The following is a 15,000-nucleotide window of genomic DNA, read 5'->3' on the forward strand; positions in this document are numbered from 1 at the left end:
ACAATTCCCCAAACACCGGCCCGGATTTCAGCCACTAGTGGCGGGCACAAGTCCCCAAACACTAGCCAAGTTCTCAGCCACTAGTGGCGGGCACAATTCCCCAAACACCGGTCCGATAATACGCGCGCATATCCCCAAACACCGGCCCGATAATACGCGCGCAATTCCCCAAACACCGGCCCGGATTTCAGCCACTAGTGGCGGGCACAAGTCCCCAAACACTAGCCAAGTTCTCAGCCACTAGTGGCGGGCACAATTCCCCAAACACCGGTCCGATAATACGCGCGCATATCCCCAAACACCGGCCCGATAATACGCGCACAATTCCCCAAACACCGGCGCAGATTTCAGCCACTATTGGCGGGCACAAGTCCCCCAACACTAGCCCGGGATTCAGCCACTAGTGGCGGGCACAAGTCCCCAAACACCGGTCCGATAATACGCGCGCATATCCCCAAACACCGGCCCGATAATACGCGCGCATATCCCCAAACACCGGCCCGATAATACGCGCACAATTCCCCAAACACCGGCCCGGATTTCAGCCACTAGTGGCGGGCACAAGTCCCCAAACACTAGCCAAGTTCTCAGCCACTAGTGGCGGGCACAATTCCCCAAACACCGGTCCGATAATACGCGCGCATATCCCCAAACACCGGCCCGATAATACGCGCACAATTCCCCAAACACCGGCGCGGATTTCAGCCACTAGTGGCGGGCACAAGTCCCCAAACACTAGCCAAGTTCTCAGCCACTAGTGGCGGGCACGATTCCCCAAACACCGGTCCGATAATACGCGCGCATATCCCCAAACACCGGCCCGATAATACGCGCACAATTCCCCAAACACCGGCGCGGATTTCAGCCACTATTGGCGGGCACAAGTCCCCCAACACTAGCCCGGGATTCAGCCACTAGTGGCGGGCACGATTCCCCAAACACCGGTCCGATAATACGCGCGCATATCCCCAAACACCGGCCCGATAATACGCGCACAATTCCCCAAACACCGGCCCGGATTTCAGCCACTAGTGGCGGGCACAAGTCCCCAAACACTAGCCAAGTTCTCAGCCACTAGTGGCGGGCACAATTCCCCAAACACCGGTCCGATAATACGCGCGCATATCCCCAAACACCGGCCCGATAATACGCGCACAATTCCCCAAACACCGGCGCGGATTTCAGCCACTATTGGCGGGCACAAGTCCCCCAACACTAGCCCGGGATTCAGCCACTATTGGCGGGCACAAGTCCCCCAACACTAGCCCGGGATTCAGCCACTAGTGGCGGGCACGATTCCCCAAACACCGGTCCGATAATACGCGCGCATATCCCCAAACACCGGCCCGATAAAACGCGCACAATTCCCCAAACACCGGCCCGGATTTCAGCCACTAGTGGCGGGCACAAGTCCCCAAACACTAGCCAAGTTCTCAGCCACTAGTGGCGGGCACAATTCCCCAAACACCGGTCCGATAATACGCGCGCATATCCCCAAACACCGGCCCGATAATACGCGCACAATTCCCCAAACACCGGCGCGGATTTCAGCCACTAGTGGCGGGCACAAGTCCCCAAACACTAGCCAAGTTCTCAGCCACTAGTGGCGGGCACGATTCCCCAAACACCGGTCCGATAATACGCGCGCATATCCCCAAACACCGGCCCGATAATACGCGCACAATTCCCCAAACACCGGCGCGGATTTCAGCCACTATTGGCGGGCACAAGTCCCTCAACACTAGCCCGGATTTCAGCCACTATTGGAGGGCACAAGTCCCCCAACACTAGCCCAGTTCTCAGCCACTAGTGGCGGGCACAATTCCCCAAACACCGGTCCGATAATACGCGCGCATATCCCCAAACACCGGCCCGATAATACGCGCACAATTCCCCAAACACCGGCGCGGATTTCAGCCACTATTGGCGGGCACAAGTCCCCCAACACTAGCCCGGGATTCAGCCACTAGTGGCGGGCACGATTCCCCAAACACCGGTCCGATAATACGCGCGCATATCCCCAAACACCGGCCCGATAATACGCGCACAATTCCCCAAACACCGGCGCGGATTTCAGCCACTATTGGCGGGCACAAGTCCCCCAACACTAGCCCGGGATTCAGCCACTAGTGGCGGGCACGATTCCCCAAACACCGGTCCGATAATACGCGCGCATATCCCCAAACACCGGCCCGATAATACGCGCATATCCCCAAACACCGGCCCGATAATACGCGCACAATTCCCCAAACACCGGCGCGGATTTCAGCCACTATTGGCGGGCACAAGTCCCCCAACACTAGCCCGGGATTCAGCCACTAGTGGCGGGCACGATTCCCCAAACACCGGTCCGATAATACGCGCGCATATCCCCAAACACCGGCCCGATAATACGCGCACAATTCCCCAAACACCGGCGCGGATTTCAGCCACTATTGGCGGGCACAAGTCCCCCAACACTAGCCCGGGATTCAGCCACTAGTGGCGGGCACGATTCCCCAAACACCGGCCCGATAATACGCGCACAATTCCCCAAACACCGGCGCGGATTTCAGCCACTAGTGGCGGGCACAAGTCCCCCAACACTAGCCAAGTTCTCAGCCACTATTGGCGGGCACAAGTCCCCCAACACTAGCCCGGGATTCAGCCACTAGTGGCGGGCACGATTCCCCAAACACCGGTCCGATAATACGCGCGCATATCCCCAAACACCGGCCCGATAATACGCGCACAATTCCCCAAACACCGGCCCGGATTTCAGCCACTAGTGGCGGGCACAAGTCCCCAAACACTAGCCAAGTTCTCAGCCACTAGTGGCGGGCACAATTCCCCAAACACCGGTCCGATAATACGCGCGCATATCCCCAAACACCGGCCCGATAATACGCGCACAATTCCCCAAACACCGGCGCGGATTTCAGCCACTATTGGCGGGCACAAGTCCCCCAACACTAGCCCGGGATTCAGCCACTAGTGGCGGGCACGATTCCCCAAACACCGGTCCCGATAATACGCGCGCATATCCCCAAACACCGGCCCGATAATACGCGCACAATTCCCCAAACACCGGCGCGGATTTCAGCCACTATTGGCGGGCACAAGTCCCCCCAACACTAGCCCGGGATTCAGCCACTAGTGGCGGGCACGATTCCCCAAACACCGGTCCGATAATACGCGCGCATATCCCCAAACACCGGCCCGATAATACGCGCGCATATCCCCAAACACCGGCCCGATAATACGCGCACAATTCCCCAAACACCGGCCCGGATTTCAGCCACTAGTGGCGGGCACAAGTCCCCCAACACTAGCCCAGTTCTCAGCCACTAGTGGCGGGCACAATTCCCCAAACACCGGTCCGATAATACGCGCGCATATCCCCCAAACACCGGGCCCGATAATACGCGCACAATTCCCCAAACACCGGCGCGGATTTCAGCCACTATTGGCGGGCACAAGTCCCCCAACACTAGCCCGGGATTCAGCCACTAGTGGCGGGCACGATTCCCCAAACACCGGTCCGATAATACGCGCGCATATCCCCAAACACCGGCCCGATAATACGCGCACAATTCCCCAAACACCGGCGCGGATTTCAGCCCACTAGTGGCGGGCACAAGTCCCCCAACACTAGCCCGGGATTCAGCCACTAGTGGCGGGCACAATTCCCCAAACACCGGTCCGATAATACGCGCGCATATCCCCAAACACCGGCCCGATAATACGCGCACAATTCCCCCAAACACCGGCGCGGATTTCAGCCACTATTGGCGGGCACAAGTCCCCCAACACTAGCCCGGGATTCAGCCACTAGTGGCGGGCACGATTCCCCAAACACCGGTCCGATAATACGCGCGCATATCCCCAAACACCGGCCCGATAATACGCGCACAATTCCCCAAACACCGGCGCGGATTTCAGCCACTATTGGCGGGCACAAGTCCCCCAACACTAGCCCGGGATTCAGCCACTAGTGGCGGGCACGATTCCCCAAACACCGGTCCGATAATACGCGCGCATATCCCCAAACACCGGCCCGATAATACGCGCGCATATCCCCAAACACCGGCCCGATAATACGCGCACAATTCCCCAAACACCGGCCCGGATTTCAGCCACTAGTGGCGGGCACAAGTCCCCCAACACTAGCCCAGTTTCTCAGCCACTAGTGGCGGGCACAATTCCCCAAACACCGGTCCGATAATACGCGCGCATATCCCCCAAACACCGGGCCCGATAATACGCGCACAATTCCCCAAACACCGGCGCGGATTTCAGCCACTATTGGCGGGCACAAGTCCCCCAACACTAGCCCGGGATTCAGCCACTAGTGGCGGCACGATTCCCCAAACACCGGTCCGATAATACGCGCGCATATCCCCAAACACCGGCCCGATAATACGCGCACAATTCCCCAAACACCGGCGCGGATTTCAGCCACTATTGGCGGGCACAAGTCCCCCAACACTAGCCCGGGATTCAGCCACTAGTGGCGGGCACGATTCCCCAAACACCGGCCCGATAATACGCGCACAATTCCCCAAACACCGGCGCGGATTTCAGCCACTAGTGGCGGGCACAAGTCCCCCAACACTAGCCAAGTTCTCAGCCACTATTGGCGGGCACAAGTCCCCCAACACTAGCCCGGGATTCAGCCACTAGTGGCGGGCACGATTCCCCAAACACGGTCCGATAATACGCGCGCATATCCCCAAACACCGGCCCGATAATACGCGCACAATTCCCCAAACACCGGCCCGGATTTCAGCCACTAGTGGCGGGCACAAGTCCCCAAACACTAGCCAAGTTCTCAGCCACTAGTGGCGGGCACAAATCCCCAAACACCGGTCCGATAATACGCGCGCATATCCCCAAACACCGGCCCGATAATACGCGCACAATTCCCCAAACACCGGCGCGGATTTCAGCCACTATTGGCGGGCACAAGTCCCCCCAACACTAGCCCGGGATTCAGCCACTAGTGGCGGGCACAATTCCCCAAACACCGGTCCGATAATACGCGCGCATATCCCCAAACACCGGCCCGATAATACGCGCACAATTCCCCAAACACCGGCCCGGATTTCAGCCACTAGTGGCGGGCACAAGTCCCCAAACACTAGCCAAGTTCTCAACCTTCAGCTGAGTATATGGCCTCCGAAAGGCCCATACATTCAGACGGGTCCATGTATTTTCAGCGACAGCCGCAGTACCGCCAAAATCCATGCAGCGGCGCTGGATTTATGGCCTCCGAAAGGCCCATTCATTCAGACGGGTCCATGTATTTTCAGCGACAGCCGCAGTACCCGCCAAAATCCATGCAGAGGCGCTGAGTTTATGGCCTCCGAAAGGCCCATTCATTCAGACGGGTCCATGTATTTTCAGCGACAGCAGCAGTACCGCCAAAATCCATGCAGCGGCGCTGTATTTATGGCCTCCGAAAGGCCCATTCATTACCAACGGGGCTGCAGTAGCATCCCGCGGCCACGCAGGGGCAGATATTGTGAGGGAATTACATGGTAGTGGACGGAGCGCCCATGCATTTCCAATGGGAGTGCAGTACCTCAAAAATCCGCTCCAAGCCACCGAACTTGAGGGCCCGACGTTCCCTCAACACTAGCCCAGTGCAATCGACATTTCGTTCTGTGTACATTGTTACACAGAATGACAATACAAGGGAATTATTATTATTATTATTATTATTATTATGTATTCAGCCACTAGTGGCGGGCACAATACCCCAAACACTGGCCCGGCGCTGGCTGAGTTTATGGCCTCCCGAAAGGCCCATACATTCAGACGGGTCCATGTATTTTCAGTTTTCCGTAGCAGGTGTGATTGTTTGTTTAATTAGGTAGTTTGTGTTGGTGACGGTGTTCCTAACTGTGGTGGCTTGTTTGTAGAATGTGGGGCCCTGCGTTTGTGTTATGTTGATTTCTGGTAATTTACTTTTTACTAAGTAGTCTTTCAGGTTTTTGTTTCTTTTAAAGGCTGAGATGATTTTGTAATCTTGGATTATGCTTGTGTTCTGTAGTGTCTGATTTATATTTTGTCCATTCATTCAGACGGTCCATGTATTTTCAGCGACAGCCGCAGTACCGCCAAAATCCATGCAGCGGCGCTGAGTTTATGGCCTCCGAAAGGCCCATTCATTCAGACGGGTCCATGTATTTTCAGCGACAGCCGCAGTACCCGCCAAAATCCATGCAGCGGCGCTGGGTTTATGGAATCCGAAAGGCCCATTCATTCAGACGGGTCCATGTATTTTCAACGACAGCCCGCAGTACCGCCAAAATCCATGCAGCGGCGCTGGATTTATGGCCTCCGAAAGGCCCATTCATTCAGACGGGTCCATGTATTTTCAGCGACAGCCGCAGTACCGCCAAAAATCCATGCAGAGGCGCTGAGTTTATGGCCTCCGAAAGGCCCATTCATTCAGACGGGTCCATGTATTTTCAGCGACAGCAGCAGTACCGCCAAAATCCATGCAGCGGCGCTGTATTTATGGCCTCCGAAAGGCCCATTCATTACCAACGGGGCTGCAGTAGCATCCCGCGGCCACGCAGGGGCAGATATTGTGAGGGAATTACATGGTAGTGGACGGAGCGCCCATGCATTTCCAATGGGAGTGCAGTACCTCAAAAATCCGCTCCAAGCCACCGAACTTGAGGGCCCGACGTTCCCTCAACACTAGCCCAGTGCAATCGACATTTCGTTCTGTGTACATTGTTACACAGAATGACAATACAAGGGAATTATTATTATTATTATTATTATTATTATGTATTCAGCCACTAGTGGCGGGCACAATACCCCAAACACTGGCCCGGCGCTGGCTGAGTTTATGGCCTCCGAAAGGCCCATACATTCAGACGGGTCCATGTATTTTCAGTTTTCCGTAGCAGGTGTGATTGTTTGTTTAATTAGGTAGTTTGTGTTGGTGACGGTGTTCCTAACTGTGGTGGCTTGTTTGTAGAATGTGGGGCCCTGCGTTTGTGTTATGTTGATTTCTGGTAATTTACTTTTTACTAAGTAGTCTTTCAGGTTTTTGTTTCTTTTAAAGGCTGAGATGATTTTGTAATCTTGGATTATGCTTGTGTTCTGTAGTGTCTGATTTATATTTTGTCCATTCATTCAGACGGGTCCATGTATTTTCAGCGACAGCCGCAGTACCGCCAAAATCCATGCAGCGGCGCTGAATTTATGGCCTCCGAAAGGCCCATTCATTCAGACGGGTCCATGTATTTTCAGCGACAGCCGCAGTACCGCCAAAATCCATGCAGAGGCGCTGAGTTTATGGCCTCCGAAAGGCCCATTCATTCAGACGGGTCCATGTATTTTCAGCGACAGCAGCAGTACCTCGCCAAAATCCATGCAGCGGCGCTGTATTTATGGCCTCCGAAAGGCCCATTCATTACCAACGGGGCTGCAGTAGCATCCCGCGGCCACGCAGGGGCAGATATTGTGAGGGAATTACATGGTAGTGGACGGAGCGCCCATGCATTTCCAATGGGAGTGCAGTACCTCAAAAATCCGCTCCAAGCCACCGAACTTGAGGGCCCGACGTTCCCTCAACACTAGCCCAGTGCAATCGACATTTCGTTCTGTGTACATTGTTACACAGAATGACAATACAAGGGAATTATTATTATTATTATTATTATTATGTATTCAGCCACTAGTGGCGGGCACAATACCCCAAACACTGGCCCGGCGCTGGCTGAGTTTATGGCCTCTGAAAGGCCCATACATTCAGACGGGTCCATGTATTTTCAGTTTTCCGTAGCAGGTGTGATTGTTTGTTTAATTAGGTAGTTTGTGTTGGTGACGGTGTTCCTAACTGTGGTGGCTTGGTTTGTAGAATGTGGGGCCCCTGCGTTTGTGTTATGTTGATTTCTGGTAATTTACTTTTTACTAAGTAGTCTTTCAGGTTTTTGTTTCTTTTAAAGGCTGAGATGATTTTGTAATCTTGGATTATGCTTGTGTTCTGTAGTGTCTGATTTATATTTTGTCCATTCATTCAGACGGGTCCATGTATTTTCAGCGACAGCCGCAGTACCGCCAAAATCCATGCAGCGGCGCTGGATTTATGGCCTCCGAAAGGCCCATTCATTCAGACGGGTCCATGTATTTTCAGCGACAGCCGCAGTACCCGCCAAAATCCATGCAGAGGCGCTGAGTTTATGGCCTCCGAAAGGCCCATTCATTCAGACGGGTCCATGTATTTTCAGCGACAGCAGCAGTACCGCCAAAATCCATGCAGCGGCGCTGTATTTATGGCCTCCGAAAGGCCCATTCATTACCAACGGGGCTGCAGTAGCATCCCGCGGCCACGCAGGGGCAGATATTGTGAGGGAATTACATGGTAGTGGACGGAGCGCCCCATGCATTTCCAATGGGAGTGCAGTACCCTCAAAAATCCGCTCCAAGCCACCGAACTTGAGGGCCCGACGTTCCCTCAACACTAGCCCAGTGCAATCGACATTTCGTTCTGTGTACATTGTTACACAGAATGACAATACAAGGGAATTATTATTATTATTATTATTATTATTATGTATTCAGCCACTAGTGGCGGGCACAATACCCCAAACACTGGCCCGGCGCTGGCTGAGTTTATGGCCTCCGAAAGGCCCATACATTCAGACGGGGTCCATGTATTTTCAGTTTTCCGTAGCAGGTGTGATTGTTTGTTTAATTAGGTAGTTTGTGTTGGTGACGGTGTTCCTAACTGTGGTGGCTTGTTTGTAGAATGTGGGGCCCTGCGTTTGTGTTATGTTGATTTCTGGTAATTTACTTTTTACTAAGTAGTCTTTCAGGTTTTTGTTTCTTTTAAAGGCTGAGATGATTTTGTAATCTTGGATTATGCTTGTGTTCTGTAGTGTCTGATTTATATTTTGTCCATTCATTCAGACGGGTCCATGTATTTTCAGCGACAGCCGCAGTACCCGCCAAAATCCATGCAGCGGCGCTGAATTTATGCCTCCGAAAGGCCCATTCATTCAGACGGGTCCATGTATTTTCAGCGACAGCCGCAGTACCGCCAAAATCCATGCAGAGGCGCTGAGTTTATGGCCTCCGAAAGGCCCATTCATTCAGACGGGTCCCATGTATTTTCAGCGACAGCAGCAGTACCGCCCAAAATCCATGCAGCGGCGCTGTATTTATGGCCTCCGAAAGGCCCATTCATTACCAACGGGGCTGCAGTAGCATCCCGCGGCCACGCAGGGGCAGATATTGTGAGGGAATTACATGTAGTGGACGGAGCGCCCATGCATTTCCAATGGGAGTGCAGTACCTCAAAAAATCCGCTCCAAGCCACCGAACTTGAGGGCCCGACGTTCCCTCAACACTAGCCCAGTGCAATCGACATTTCGTTCTGTGTACATTGTTACACAGAATGACAATACAAGGGAATTATTATTATTATTATTATTATTATGTATTCAGCCACTAGTGGCGGGCACAATACCCCAAACACTGGCCCGGCGCTGGCTGAGTTTATGGCCTCTGAAAGGCCCATACATTCAGACGGGTCCATGTATTTTCAGTTTTCCGTAGCAGGTGTGATTGTTTGTTTAATTAGGTAGTTTGTGTTGGTGACGGTGTTCCTAACTGTGGTGGCTTGTTTGTAGAATGTGGGGCCCTGCGTTTGTGTTATGTTGATTTCTGGTAATTTACTTTTTACTAAGTAGTCTTTCAGGTTTTTGTGTTTCTTTTAAAGGCTGAGATGATTTTGTAATCTTGGATTATGCTTGTGTTCTGTAGTGTCTGATTTATATTTTGTCCATTCATTCAGACGGGTCCATGTATTTTCAGCGACAGCCGCAGTACCGCCAAAATCCATGCAGCGGCGCTGGATTTATGGCCTCCGAAAGGCCCATTCATTCAGACGGGTCCATGTATTTTCAGCGACAGCCGCAGTACCGCCAAAATCCATGCAGAGGCGCTGAGTTTATGGCCTCCGAAAGGCCCATTCATTCAGACGGGTCCATGTATTTTCAGCGACAGCAGCAGTACCGCCAAAATCCATGCAGCGGCGCTGTATTTATGGCCTCCGAAAGGCCCATTCATTACCAACGGGGCTGCAGTAGCATCCCGCGGCCACGCAGGGGCAGATATTGTGAGGGAATTACATGGTAGTGGACGGAGCGCCCATGCATTTCCAATGGGAGTGCAGTACCTCAAAAATCCGCTAGAGGGCCCCGAACTTGAGGGCCCGGCGTTCCCTCAAGTGCCGATTTTATACCCCCTTCTCCAGCCGACAGCCAGAATTATATTAGGGACTCGCAATTTTGAGAGGTGAGCACCAGGGCTAATCAGCGGCCACCCGTGACCATTGAGTCCGACAGAGCAGAGGCTAGGGGCGGCCTCGCATCTCGCAATTACCGAGGGAAGATGCCGGTTCTCGAAAAATTTCTAAGTTTTTCAAATTTTAAAGTATTGAAGTATTTAGGGCGCTTCCCGCGGCCCTGGCTTTTGCATGTACCCCTCTAAGCTCCGGTTCTCGAAAAATGTCTAAGTTTTTCAAACTTTAAAGTATTGAAGCCGGACTTCCGCGGAGGCTGACAGGGGGCCTCCATCGAAGCACCCTTCACCCCCGGGTGAGCCGGCGTCGGCCCACGGGCCTGCCGGTTCCCCAACTGAGCGATTGGCACACGAGACCCGCCTCGGAGGGCCCACGTCGGCCGGCGCAAGCCGGTGTTCGGGCGTGCGGCTCCTCCGGCTTTGCGGGTCAAGCTCCAGCGCCGAGGATACTAGGCAAACGTTGGGCCCCCCCGAGCCGAGTGGATACCCGCCTCAGAAAGAGCTGGGGCGGTACGTACGGACGGCCTCACTAAGAGGGAACGGAAGCTACTAAAGCACACGTATAACTGTCCGATGTGCGAACGAAAGTGAGGCCGGACGAATCCGATACGAGTTACGAGTGAGGCGGGATCCACGGCTGGCACTCGCGGGGCCCTCTTGCGAAACCATGCCTCGGCGTGAACCTTTTGGCGGCAGAACCAAGACGAACCGAGGTCGAGCTTCCGTCTCGAGCCACACCCAGACGTCCGACCGTCGCGGAGCCCGACGCCACGCGTGCTAGGGCTCCGCGCGAAACATCGTTTCACGACACCCGCTCGTCAGCCCGTCCGAACGTATACGAGTGTCGCGCGGCCCCCCGGGCCCGGCTGTAGCCACAGCCTCGTCCCGGACCAGGGCCGCACCGCCACCAGCAGCGCCCCCCCGGCGGCAGACGCACTCTGGTTGATCCTGCCAGTAGCATATGCTTGTTTTCAAGATTAAGCCATGCATGTCTAAGTACGAATGGCCAGTACAGTGAAACTGCGAACGGCTCATTAAATCAGTTATGGTTCCTTTGATCGCTCCACCGTTACTTGGATAACTGTGGCAAATCCAGAGCTAATACATGCAAACGAGCGCCGACTCGCGGGCGGGGCTCCGGCCTCGCCCCGGGGACGCGTGCATTTATCAGACACAAAAACCCACGCGGTGTCCGGCGGGCGGGGGCTCAGCCGTCGCGCGCGTCCCCCGCGTCCGGCCTCCGCCTCTCCGGGCGGGGGCGTAAGCGGCGCGGGCGGCTCCGCGCGCGCCGGTCCTCGTTCCGCCGGCCCGGCCCCCCCTTTGTGTTGACTCAGGATAACCTCGTGCCGATCGCTCGCCCACCCGAGGCGGCGACGACTCATTCGAATGTCTGCCCTATCAACTTTCGATGGTAGACTCTGCGCCTACCATGGTGACCACGGGTAACGGGGAATCAGGGTTCGATTCCGGAGAGGGAGCATGAGAAACGGCTACCACATCCAAGGAAGGCAGCAGGCGCGCAAATTACCCACTCCCGACACGGGGAGGTAGTGACGAAAAATAACAATACGGGACTCGTTCGAGTCTCCGTAATTGGAATGAGCCGAACACAAACCCATCGGCCAGCATCCATTGGAGGGCAAGTCTGGTGCCAGCAGCCGCGGTAATTCCAGCTCCAATAGCGTATTTTAAAGTTGCTGCAGTTAAAAAGCTCCTAGTTGGACCCCGGGACGCGAGCTGACGGTCCGCCGCGAGGCGTGCATCCGTCTGTCCCAGCCCCTGCCTCTCGGCAAAAGCCCCCGTGATGCCCTTCGCTGGGTGTCACTCGCGGGGCCCGAAGCGTTTACTTTGAGGAAATTAGAGTGTTCAAAGCAGGCCACACGGCCGCCCCTGCATATCGCAGCTGGGAATAATGGAATAGGACTCCGGTTCTATTTTGTGGGTTGTCATGAACTGGGGCCATGATTAAGAGGGACGGCCGGGGGCATTCGTACTGCGCCGCTAGAGGTGAAATTCTTGGACCGGCGCAAGACGGACGAGAGCGAAAGCATTTGCCAAGAATGTTTTCATTAATCAAGAACGAAAGTCGGAGGTTCGAAGACGATCAGATACCGTCCTAGTTCCGACCATAAACGATGCCGACTCGCGATCCGGCGGCGTTATTCCCATGACCCGCCGAGCAGCACCCGGGAAACCGACCAAGTGTCTGGGTTCCGGGGGGAGTATTGTTGCAAAGCTGAAACTTAAAGGAATTGACGGAAGGGCACCACCAGGAGTGGAGCATGCGGCTTAATTTGACTCAACACGGGAAACCTCACCCGGCCCGGACACGGAAAGGATTGACAGATTGAAGGCTCTTTCTCGATACCGTGGGTGGTGGTGCATGGCCGTTCGTAGTTGGTGGAGCGATTTGTCTGGTTAATTCCGATAACGAACGAGACTCAAACATACTAAATAGTACCGCGGCCCCCCGCGCGGTCGGCGGCAGAAAACTTCTTAGAGGGACAAGTGGCTCTCAGCCACACGAGAATGAGCAATAACAGGTCTGTGATGCCCTTAGATGTCCGGGGCTGCACGCGCGCCACACTGAGCGTATAAGCGCGTCGTCTATCCCCGCGCCGGCAGGCGCGGGTAATCCTATGAACCCCGCTCGTGACAGGGCCTGGGGATTGCAATTATTTCCCACCAACGAGGAATTCCCAGTAAGCGCGGGTCATTAGCCTGCGTTGATTAAGTCCCTGCCCTTTGTACACACCGCCCGTCGCTACTACCGATCGGATGGCTTAGTGAGGTCCTCGGATAGTCCCCGCCGGGGCCGGCCCCGGCTCCGGCGGTGTGCCAGAAGACGGTCGAACTTGACTATCTAGAGGAAGTAAAAGTCGTAACAAGGTTTCTGTAGGTGAACCTGCAGAAGGATCATTAACGTACGAGCGGCAGCAGATCCGCCTCGGTACACCCCCGACGAGCCAGACGCCGAGGGCGGCGGGTCGTCGCAGGCGGAGGAAGAGGGTAGACCGGGACGGGACGGGACGGGGGGCGCGGCGCGGGTCACTCCCGGGCCGCGCGTCGGAGCGAGTTCGGCGGGCGCCACGCGGCGCGGCGCGACGCGAGAAAAGGCGGCGGGCGATGTCGCGCTACCTCCGTGCGAGCGGGGTAGCGCGCTCGTCCGACGACCCCAGTAGCGCGGCGCGGCGCGACGACAGGCGACCGCCAGCGACGGGCGAAAGGCGGCGGCCGTGCGCGGGACCCCCGTAACCGGGGAATCCCCCTCTGCCGACGACCCTAGCTCGGCGCGGTTCTCGCGCTTCCGGCGCGCGCTTCCGGGGCGGCACTCGCCTCGACGACCTCCCGTCCTTTAAAGGTAACGGTTCGGGCCGGCGCCCCGGCGTCCGTCCGCCCGTCGGTGTCGCGTGTCCGTGCGGCGCGGGGCTGCTCTCGGCGAGGGTCGCCGAGCAAGCGGATCCCCGCACGGATCACAACGGCCGTATGGCGGCGGCGTCGGGACGCCCGCCCGAGACGAAGGTTCAGGGCGACGAAACGGTGCTCCCACCGGCTACCTTTTTCCCCGGCCAAACGCGTCCGTCGGCCGGAGCCCTCGAGGGGCCGCGTAGCGCGCGCGTGGGCCGGCCCCCGGACACCGGAGTCCCTCCCGGGGCTCCGGACACCGGGGGTTCGGTTCCGCGCGGTCCGCCGCGGTCTCCTCTGTCCATCCATAGTCCGGGCAGGCCGCGGCCGGGTCGGGGGCCAGTCCCCCCTCGGTGTCAGCGCGGTCGCGCCGCCCTTGTAAACCAAACCCACTCGCTGACGGGTAGCAACACCCAAAGCGTCGCTTCGCGGCGCGGCGGGGCTTCCAAGTCGGATGGCCTTCCGGGGTCCGGGTAGGAGACGCCGGGGGCCGGCCTCAGCGCCGAGCCCCCGACCTACCCGGCGAGTCCGGTCGCCGAGTCGTGTCAGGCCCGAGCGGGAGACGCCGGGCGCCGGCCTCAGCGCCGAGCGCCCGACCTACCCGGGCCGACGCACGTCTCGGGCGCCGTCGCGGCCCCGAGCGGGAGACGCCGGGCGCCGGCCTCAGCGCCGCGCGCCCGACCCGCTCGGCTCGTCGCGGCGTCGCGCGTATCGCGCCCGTCGGTAACCGCGCCGCGGGTTAGGGGCTCGCTCGCGGGAGCGACCGAACGGCACCCGCGGCGCGTTCGTCTCCGGTACAAACCCTGTCGTGAATTTGTCTCCGATCGTCCCGGGCGGACGTAAAAGGGCCCAAACGTACGACTCTTAGCGGTGGATCACTCGGCTCGTGCGTCGATGAAGAACGCAGCTAGCTGCGAGAACTAATGTGATTTGCAGGACACATTGATCATCGACACTTTGAACGCACATTGCGGCCCCGGTTTTACCCCGGGGCCACGCCTGTCTGAGCGGCGCTTTCCAATCGATCGGACGCGGGCCGGGCCCTCCGCGACATTCCGCCGGTCCGTCCGGCGGGTGGCGCGAGAACCCGGTCCGCGCGGGCGAGGCTCGGGCCCTCCGCGACATTCCGCCGGTCCGCCCGGCGGGTGGCGCGCGACCCGTGTCCCCGCCCACTCCGCGGCTGGGGTTTCGCAGGGACCCCCGTCCCTTCGTACCCTCAAATACAGACTCGGGCGGCGCTCCGTGTCCGTCCGCCCGTCGGTGTCGCGCGTCCGCGCGTCCGGAGGT

General features: G+C 56.9%; 2 non-coding genes across 2 annotated transcripts; both read left to right on the plus strand.

Annotated features, from left to right (window-relative positions):
• Positions 1-11,243: 11,243 nt before the first annotated feature.
• On the plus strand, positions 11,244-13,230 carry LOC148345797 (18S ribosomal RNA). The gene has a single exon (XR_015848500.1). It is a non-coding gene; the product is annotated as an 18S ribosomal RNA (ribosomal RNA).
• A 1,342-nt stretch (positions 13,231-14,572) lies between these two features.
• Positions 14,573-14,726, plus strand: LOC148345798 (5.8S ribosomal RNA). Its single transcript, XR_015848479.1, has one exon. It is a non-coding gene; the product is annotated as a 5.8S ribosomal RNA (ribosomal RNA).
• Positions 14,727-15,000: the final 274 nt, after the last annotated feature.

This window comes from Urocampus carinirostris, unplaced genomic scaffold (assembly GCF_059441175.1).
Source record: "Urocampus carinirostris isolate Australia breed hairy pipefish unplaced genomic scaffold, RoL_Ucar_1.0 HiC_scaffold_25, whole genome shotgun sequence".
Taxonomy (NCBI): domain Eukaryota; kingdom Metazoa; phylum Chordata; class Actinopteri; order Syngnathiformes; family Syngnathidae; genus Urocampus; species Urocampus carinirostris.